Genomic DNA, 9,485 nt, shown 5'->3' with positions numbered 1-9,485 from the left:
TGTAAACCTGGCGATTCACAGACGTGTACCCCTGGGGATAAAAATATAGGTTTATAAAACATAAAAATTTTTTAAAAACCACATTGGGAATAAAGGCCATTTATGACAAGCCCATGGCTAACTTTGTACTCAATGGTGAATCCCGAAAGGTTTCCTCCAAGATCAAGACAAGAATGTCTACTCTCCCCACTTCTATTCAATAAAGTATTAGAAATCCTAGCCGGAGTGATCAAGCAAAATGAGAAATAAAAGGCACGCAAATCAGAAGGAAGAAGTAAAACTATGTTTGTAGATGATACGACCTTAAATACAGATAATCCTAAAGACCCCACCAACAAACGGTACTGATAAATTCGGTAAAGTTACAGGATACAAAAAAATCAACATTTCAGATTCAGTTATGCTTCTATACACTCGCAACCAAACATCTGAAAAAGAAATCAAAAAGAATTTCACTTGCAATAGCAACAAAAACAATAAAATACTTAGGAATAAATTTAACTAAAGAGAAGAAAGATCTAAACACTTAAGACAGTAAGATTTTGAGGCACCAGGGTGGCTCAGTGGGTTAAGCCTCTGCCTTTGGCTCAGGTCATGATCCCAGGATCCTGGGATTGAGCTTTCTGCTCAGCAGGAAGCCTACTTCCCCCTCTCTCTCTGCCTGCCTCTCCACCTACTTGTGATCTCTGTCAAATAAATAAAATCTTTTTTTAAAAAGTAAGATTTTGGTGAAAGAATCAGAAGAGACAAACAAATGGAAAGATATGCCATCTTTCATGGATCAGGAGAATTAACATTATTAAAATATCCACACTACCCAAGGCCATTCTATTTTCCTTTTTTTAAAAAAAAAAATAACATTTTATTTCTGTATTTCACAGACAGAGATCACAAGTAGGCAGAGAGGCAGGCAGAGAGAGAGGGGGAAGCAGGCTCCCTGCTGAGCAGAGAAGCCAATGCGGGGCTCCATCCCAGGACCCTGAGATCATGACCTGAGCCGAAGACAGAGGCTCAACCCACTGAGCCACCCAGGTGCCCCCCATTCTATTTTCAATGCAAACCCTATCAAAATCTCAATGGCATTTTTCACAAATAGGGAAAAAATCCTACAATTTGTACAAAGTCAGAAAAGACCACAAATAGCCAATGCAATATGGACAAAGAATAAAGCAGGGGGTATCAAACTTCCTCATTTCCAACTTTATAACAAAATTACAAGAATCAGAACAGTACGGTACTGGCATAAAAAAAAAGACACACAGTCTAACAGAACAGAGTAAATATCCCAGAAATAAACCCATGAATACAAAGTCAATGAATATTTGATACGGGAGCCAAGAATACTCACTGGGGGAAGGACAGTGTCTTCAATAAATAGTGTTGGAAAAACTGGATAATCACATGCAGAAGAATCAAGTTGGGTCCCTACCTTACTCCACTCACAAAAATTAACTAGAAATAGATTAAAGATTTAAACACAAGATCTGAAACTGCAAAACTCCTAGAAGAAACCACAGGGAAAAAATCATCTTGACATCAGTTTTGGCAACAAGCTTTTTAATACAACACCAAAACCAGCAACAAAATCATAAACAAGGGGTGCCTGGGTGGCTCAGTGGGTTAAAGCCTCGGCCTTCGGCTCAGGTCGTGATCTCGGGGTCCTGGAATCGAGCCCCGCATCGGGCTCTCTGCTCAAGCGGGGAGCCTGCTTCTCCCTCTCCCTCTGCCTGCCTCTGTGCCTACTTGTGATCTCTGTCTGCCAAATAAATAAATGAAATCTTTTAAAAAAATGGACGTCAAAGTAAACATTACTGCTTAAGCGAAGAAACATTCAACTAAATGGAAAGAGAACCTATAGTGAAAAGGGTTACTACTCCAAATACATAAGGAATTCATAAGACTCAGTAACAAACCTCCCCCCGAAAATAATCCAATTAAAAAGGGTTAAAGGACCTAAACACACAGTTTTTTTTTTAAAGACATGCAAATGACTCCTAGGTATATGAAAATATGCTCAATATCAATAATCATCAGTGAAATGAAAATTAAAAACATAGTGAAAAGTGATAGGTATTAAGGAGGATACTTGTTACGAAGAGCCCTGGGTGTTACATGTATGTAATGAATCACTAAATTCTGCTTCTGAAACCAATATTACATTATGTGTTAGATAACTAGAATTTAAATAAAAGTTGGAAGAGGAAAAACACCACACTAAGATATCACCTCATACCTGTTAGAATGGCTATCATCAAAAAGATAAGAGATAACAAATGGAGAAAAGGGAAGCCCGTGCACCATTGGTGGTAATGTACACTGGTACAGCCACTATGGGCAAGAATATGAATGTTCCTCAAAAATTTTTTTAAAATAGCACTAACATACGATCCAGCAATCCCACTTCTGGGTTTACCTCCAAAAGAAATGAAATCACCTCATCAAAAAGATAGCTCCGCTCTCATATTCACTGCAGCTTTCTCAACAGCCAAGATATGTAAACAACCCAAGTGCCCATCAACAGATACATAGACAATTACACACACACTGGAATATTCAGCCATGAAAGAGAAAGAAATTCTGCCATTTACAACAATATGGATAGACTTTGAGGGCACTACACTAAGTGAACTGAGTCAGAGACAGACAAATACCATATGATTTCATTTAGACAGGGAATGTAAATAAGCTAAACTCATGGAAACCGAGCAGAATCGTTGTGATTGCCAGAAGCCAGAGAGCGGGAAAACAGGACAATGTTGGTCAAAGACATAACCTTTCATTTATAAGACAAGTAAGTTCTGGGGACCTAATTTACAACACAGTGACTATCATTAACGATATTACATTGCTAAGAAGTAGATCTTAAATGGTTTAACTATTGAAAAATGATGTGAAGTGATGGAGGTGTTAATTAATCCTCTTGTAACAATCATTTTACAATGTCTAAGTGTACCAAAGCATCACACCATACATCTTAAGCAATGTTCTGTGTCAATTATACTTCAATAACGATGGAAAAAACCAGTAGCCTACTTCTGAATCAATGCTATTGGCTTAGATGATCAGACTCATTCCCAACACAGTCTAGTGGAGCAAGACTCCCCTTGCTCACATTTGGGAAAATCCTCTGCCTTGGATGTTAGCCCATCATTTTAGTAACCCCTGGGGTCCCCAGCCCAGAAGCTAGTCCTGTAGGTCTCAGGACAAAGGCTGATGAGATCAACCCTCCTGAGGAAGGCATGAAGTAGGGAATTATGGCCCCTGCAGACCTACACTATACCACCTTTAAGATGCTATAAAAATTTTAGTTGGAATGCCAAGGCAGCACACAGAGGACATGGCACAAAGTGGGAGCATCCAAGTACAACTGTGCCAAGAGCTGGTAGTGCCTTCTCGGGAAGAACCAGCTGTGTGGAAATACCAGTTGGGAAGCTGACAGCAGTGCAGAGGTAAGCCCCCTCTACCGAACACGGAGTCATGCTGCTGGTTGTGCAAATTGTTCTAAAATCATACCCAGCATTTAATTTATAGAGGTGTCTGAATGATGACATGGAGCACCAATGCCACTGAAAGCAGCATTCATTACTTGCATTTCTCCAAACAGGAGGGCACAGCATACCATGTACAGTCCCAGGGAAACACCAGGTTTGGGCACAAGGCAGAAACAGGAGGAAGGAGGAAGCCTAAGCCAGACCCTTTACCGGAGTGTCCATAGGAAAGGCAAAGCAGGGCGGAATAAACAGTTTAGGATTGCCTGGCTTGAACAGTTCTGGTGGGTTTTAGGCCATAGGGGTTGTCTCTTGTTGCCTGGTGTCTAACCCTGAGATGATTAAGGTCAGGAGGAGTACTGGCTTAGTGTGTGAGAATCAGGTAATGGGGTAATAGGGGCTACAAGATAACATGAGTGTTGAAGGAGCATCCAACTGTACAGCATACATCCCTGAATCCTTCTGCATAAGGAGAAGCCAAGAGGTGCCTGGGTGGCTCAGTGGGTTAAAGCCTCTGCCTTCGGCTCAGGTCATGATCCCAGGATCCTGGGACCGAGCCCTGCATCGGCTCTCTGCTCAGCAGGGAGTGAGCTTTCCCCTCTCGCTCTCTGCCTGCCTTTCTGCCTACTTGCGATCTCTGTCAAATAAATACATTTTTTTTTTAAATAAGAAGAAGCCCCAAATCACTAACATTAATGGGGATATTCTTTGGCCCCAAAGAATGGATGAACCAATTAGGAGCAACATGGTCATTCACAATGACCAGGCACACATACAAAGACTATAGCCACAGATGCCCTGCAAACAGTTCATGTAGAGACTCCATAAACATACCCACCAATGCCTGAATATCCTTGCTTCACACACACCACAGCCACACACACCAGTGGTAAATACTGGCGAATGCTTCCTGAGGTGCTCCTTAGGGGTTGGTGGTAAAGCATTAATCTGTATCATTTAGCAATTCACCTGGTGTTAATATTCTCGGCATGACTACTTCCACCTCCAGTCACAGAACTAGGAAGAGATATGCGCCATTAACTATCCCAAGCTACTACAAGCCAGTTCCATCACACCTTATCCCCTTTCATAGGAACATGTGCACACAGTCCACTGGTACCCCAACTAATACCCTGAACTCTTACCCTGACCAAACAGAAACACACTACGTATGTCCAGGATACATCTCGGAATGTACAGTCTTCCATACACCTAAACACATACAGTTGCTAGCTGTACCCTGAATACACATATAAACCTCTTCTTCCTAACTAGATTTTTACAGAAAAAATCCTACCCACCTCAGATACTCACATGCCATGCCTACAACTCTATACACACATGCCCACACACAAACAAACAGCTAACATGTTACCCACAAGCTTACAATAAGTAGCCTAAAAGGACAGGCTCTCAAAATATACCACATATACAGTTGTTTCATGAACCACCCAAAAATACTCCCACAATCTCACCCCTCTAAAATGCACACCCTCTACAGTTTCTGAAAACACACACAACCTACACACACTGTTTCCAAATACACACACCGAACATCCGCATTTTGTAGAATACATACCGCCTAAGCCACCAATGAACCCAAATACACACACAGCCACAATCAACCTAACTTACCAAGTCCATAAAAGAATACCCCCACAAACACTGAAAGCATGCATATAAGCAACCCCACCGACTTCTTCAACCATTACATTCAGAAGTTACAGAAGTGGATCCCTAAACCCACAAACATACATACTCACAAACTAGCCATGAATATACATACACCCTTCACACTCAGATGTACTCAAAACACCAACAGCCCTTGTGCCCTACACTCATGACCCTTACACACCCATGAACACAAACACACATCCACTCCCCCAATCTCCAAATAGCCATTACCCAAAACACTATACACCATCCTCACATTTCTAGAATACAATGTTACCACCACAATCCCCAGACATTCCAAAAAGTGTACAAAAACCCGAGCATACTCCAAAGAAAATCACTTTGACTATTCCTGACAACCCCAAATCCTATGAATAACCTTATATATAATTCACCCACGTGCTGCTAAATGGAAACACAAACCCGCAAACACTCCTACAACACAAGGAAACATCTCTAGCACATCATATATTAATACATGTAAAACCCTTTCAGGTCCCAATTTATCTTTTTTTTTTTAAGATTTATTTATTTATTTGACAGAGATTACAAGTAGACAGAGAGGCAGGCAGAGAGAGAGAGGAGGAAGCAGGCTCCCTGCTGAGCAGAGAGCCCGATGCAGGACTCGATCCCAGGACCCTGAGATCATGACCTGAGCCAAAGGCAGCGGCTCAACCCACTGAGCCACCCAGGCGCCCTCAGGACCCAATTTAAAAAGGATTTCAAACGTCCACATTTCCTTAATACTCACAAAACCATATTCCATACCCCCAGTACATGCAAATACAATCCAACTCCCCTGTATAAACGCATCTCATTACTGTATCAGTACAAAAGTACTCCCAGATATGTGCTCATAATCCCCTAATGAAAAATGCAAATACGTGCCATAAACATATTTATCCCACCTGCCATGATCCATGAACACAAACAAACACACATTTCTCATACCCCCAATATACCCCAAATTACCCAGCATGCTTCAAATATGAAAACATACCACCTTATACCCCCAAACACACATGAAGCTTCACGTTACCCACATACACATAATCACTCTCAAATACTCAATAACTCCACCATCTTCCAGAACACAGATTAAGTCTACAGCTTACCCACTCACCATTCACACCCCAACCCATTCTTTTGCACGTATGGGACACACCACCAATCCCGGAAGTCACACACTTGCCCTTACACCCCCAGATATGTGCTCACAGCTCCTGAAAATCACCAAAAAAATGCATGTACCAGACAGTGTGCCCTGAAGGCACAGAGGATCCATCTGGAATGGATGATGACATCAAAATGTCAACCTTAAAAATAAAATAGCCAGTCAGTTTCCCAGCAGAATGACTTCATTCAGGAACAGCCGAGGAAGTGCAGTTTGGAACACGGTCACTACGATAAAGAGGAGGCAGGGCAGAGAACAAAGGAGAGGGGCTTGTTGTTAGAGAGGAAAGGGGTAAGCTGGGAGGTGGGGGTCTGAATCAAAGTTCACTGGGGAACATCAAGAGTTCAGGTTGGGGGCAGCTTTTCATTCGCTGGGCTGCTGCTGGGCAAGGAGAAAGATCGTCCCCTGCTGGAGTAGTCAACAACGCTTTTTCCGACTGCGTCGACAAATGGGAGTGAGTCGTAGTGCCCGCGAGCTTCCACGTCCCTAGGAAATAGGGTTTCCTTTATTCATCTCCACAGAAAATATTTAAGCAGACGCTATGCCAAAAATAATAACCCTTCCAAACCTGACATTACCCACCACCTGCCAACATTCACAGGGCTAACACCCAGACACAGACATTCCCAAAGTCCTGAATCACAAACGCGTTACCCAAACACCTCGAGTATGCCTGAATCACAACTCCAACCCTCTCAGGAAACTGAACTGCCCTCACCCTCAGAAAAGCACACTCAGGGCTCCCTGTGAGCCCCAAAGAGCCACACAGACCTCACCAACCCACACAGGAGGGTATCCCAGTCAGATTCCTACCATCTAAAAACGCAAATAAACCTCACACTAGGAATTCATTAAACATAATCCCAGGAGACTCCTATAGGACAGGCACAAAACCACCCGCGGCCACCAAGTTCTACAATCCACCAGAGACCACCAAGACCCATAAACCACATTTCCTGATACACACCACGAACCCCCCAAACAAGTGCAGAATCTCAACAACCCGTCAACACACAGACCTACATCTTGCACTAGAAACATCCGCACACAGTCCCTTCAGTCCCAGAACGCGAGCATACACCGCCTTAAGTCCCAAATGAACACGCAGCGGTGGGCTGGCCAAGCCTTCACAGGCAGAACCAGCTCTCCCCAAAAGTGTGTAACAGATTCAAACTCTCACACAGACACACACACACACACACACACACACACACACACACACACACACACGATCTGAACCACGGGACGGAGGTGCAGCACCGATCTCCCAGCAGTCACACAGCTGCAACCCTCTTCTCGGTAAACTCCGCGCACTAATGGGGACCTCCGGCCGTCCCTGGTTTTCGCTTCGCTCCTCCATCAGCCCACCCGCGCTCCACGCACCTCGCCACAGCGCCTACACTCACACCGCAGCGACCACCCCGAATCGCCGCCGACCCGCTCCACACACCAGGCCCCGGGACGCGGAGGTGACCAGTGCGAGGCCTGGACCCCAGAGCCCCGGACGAGACCCCGGACCCGTGGGCCCCCAGTACCCCAGACCCGCAAGCGCGGACCCCAGACCCCGGCGGCCCTGAGTGTCCTGGACACCCGAACTCAGACCCCAATATCCCCGAGCACGGAAGCCAGACCCTCCTGTCCCCGGTACCCCAGATGCCCGAAGGCAGACCCCGAATCCCCGAGCACAGACCCCAAGCCCTCGGCCCCCCATACGCCCGACCCAGTGCAGAACCCAGCCCCGCGGGCCCCTGGCTCCCCAAACACCAGAGCACAGACCCCCAAATCCCCCAGCACGGTCCCCGGTAGCCCAACCCCCCGACACCGACCCCAGACCTACGGGCCGCCCGGACCCCAGGTCCCCCAGTGTGGACGCCAGATCGTCCGCACCCCAAACCCGCCGCCTCACAAGGGCCCCACAGGAAACTCGCAGGCACCGACCTCACCCCTACAAGGTCAGGGTGCAAAGAGCCCGCCCGAGGGTCTGCGCGACGCACCTCAGCATGCAGCGAAGCCTCAGACACGGGTCGGCCAGGACTCCGGTCCCCGCGGGCCACTCCTCAAGGGCGCACACAATGCCAAGCAGGAACACCACAGACCGCGGGCCGCCACCCCTGCACGCCCGGGAGCTCGCGCCCGCAGCAAGCCCACCTCGCGCAAGCACCCGGCGGCCACGCACGGCCCCGCCCCCGGCCGCAGGACCGTTAGCGACCCCGCCCCCGAGCCCGCGCAGGCGCGCCTTCTCCCACGGGCAGCCTCAACCGAAGCTGGGAGCCGTTGCGGGGGAGGGTCCGGGAGACGTGCAGCCCCGCCCCTCGGGAGGGGTGCGCGTGCGCGTGCGCGTGCGCACGACGACGTGGGTCTGCGCCTGCGTGGGCGCGCGCGGGGCAAGCCCAAGCCGGCCCGAGAGCCCTGCAGGAGAGGCTGGAAGCAATGGGTCCCGGAGCCGGGGGCTGCACGGGGACGACTGCCGTCCCGCACGCCTTGTGGTCCTCCTGCCTTCAAGCCAGCGCGTGGGAAGTGAGCGCTCACGGCCCTAACGTCGCAGACGTGCACTCCCTGGCCTCGGACGCGACCTTGCGAACCACCTGGGACAGGTGCCTCCGAAGCCCGAGGGCCCCGCGGCCGACCAGCTCCGTCCGGACTGCGCATCGGCTGCTCTTTCCCGCCTTTCTGCGCCCTCCGCGCCCGCCGGAGCCCCTGAGCCCCGCAAGGTTCCATGGAAGCACAGTTCTGGCGGAGAATTCAGACCCGGGGAACACTCGGCGCCATCCTCCCCGACTCCATTCCCAGACTTGCCCCCGGGCACAGCCTGTCCACAGCACGTTTCCTGGCGGCGCTGCTCAGCTCAGTGCCTGGGAGCGTCCGCACAGCTTTCCTCGCAAGGCGCGTCTTCCGCCGTGGGTCACCGCGCGCCTGGTGCAGGTGATGGAGCGGGCGGCATGGCCGCAGCTTGGCTCTGGCTCCCTCCTCTTCTGGAATAGCCAAGAACTTCAGTGCGCGTGAAAAAAGGGGCGACGGACTGCCCTGACTTTGTGACATTTTTGGAAGAAGCTTCAATCACCCCATCTCCTTCCAGTCCGTGGCCAGGGGAGGGCTGTTTCCGCCCACCCGGGAGCCCTGTCCAGAGGCGGCTGGCTCTCAGCAGTCAC

The sequence above is a fragment of the Mustela nivalis genome, assembly GCF_964662115.1.
Source record: "Mustela nivalis genome assembly, chromosome: 13".
NCBI classification, from domain to species: Eukaryota; Metazoa; Chordata; class Mammalia; order Carnivora; family Mustelidae; genus Mustela; species Mustela nivalis.
This window is presented reverse-complemented; position numbering follows the sequence as displayed.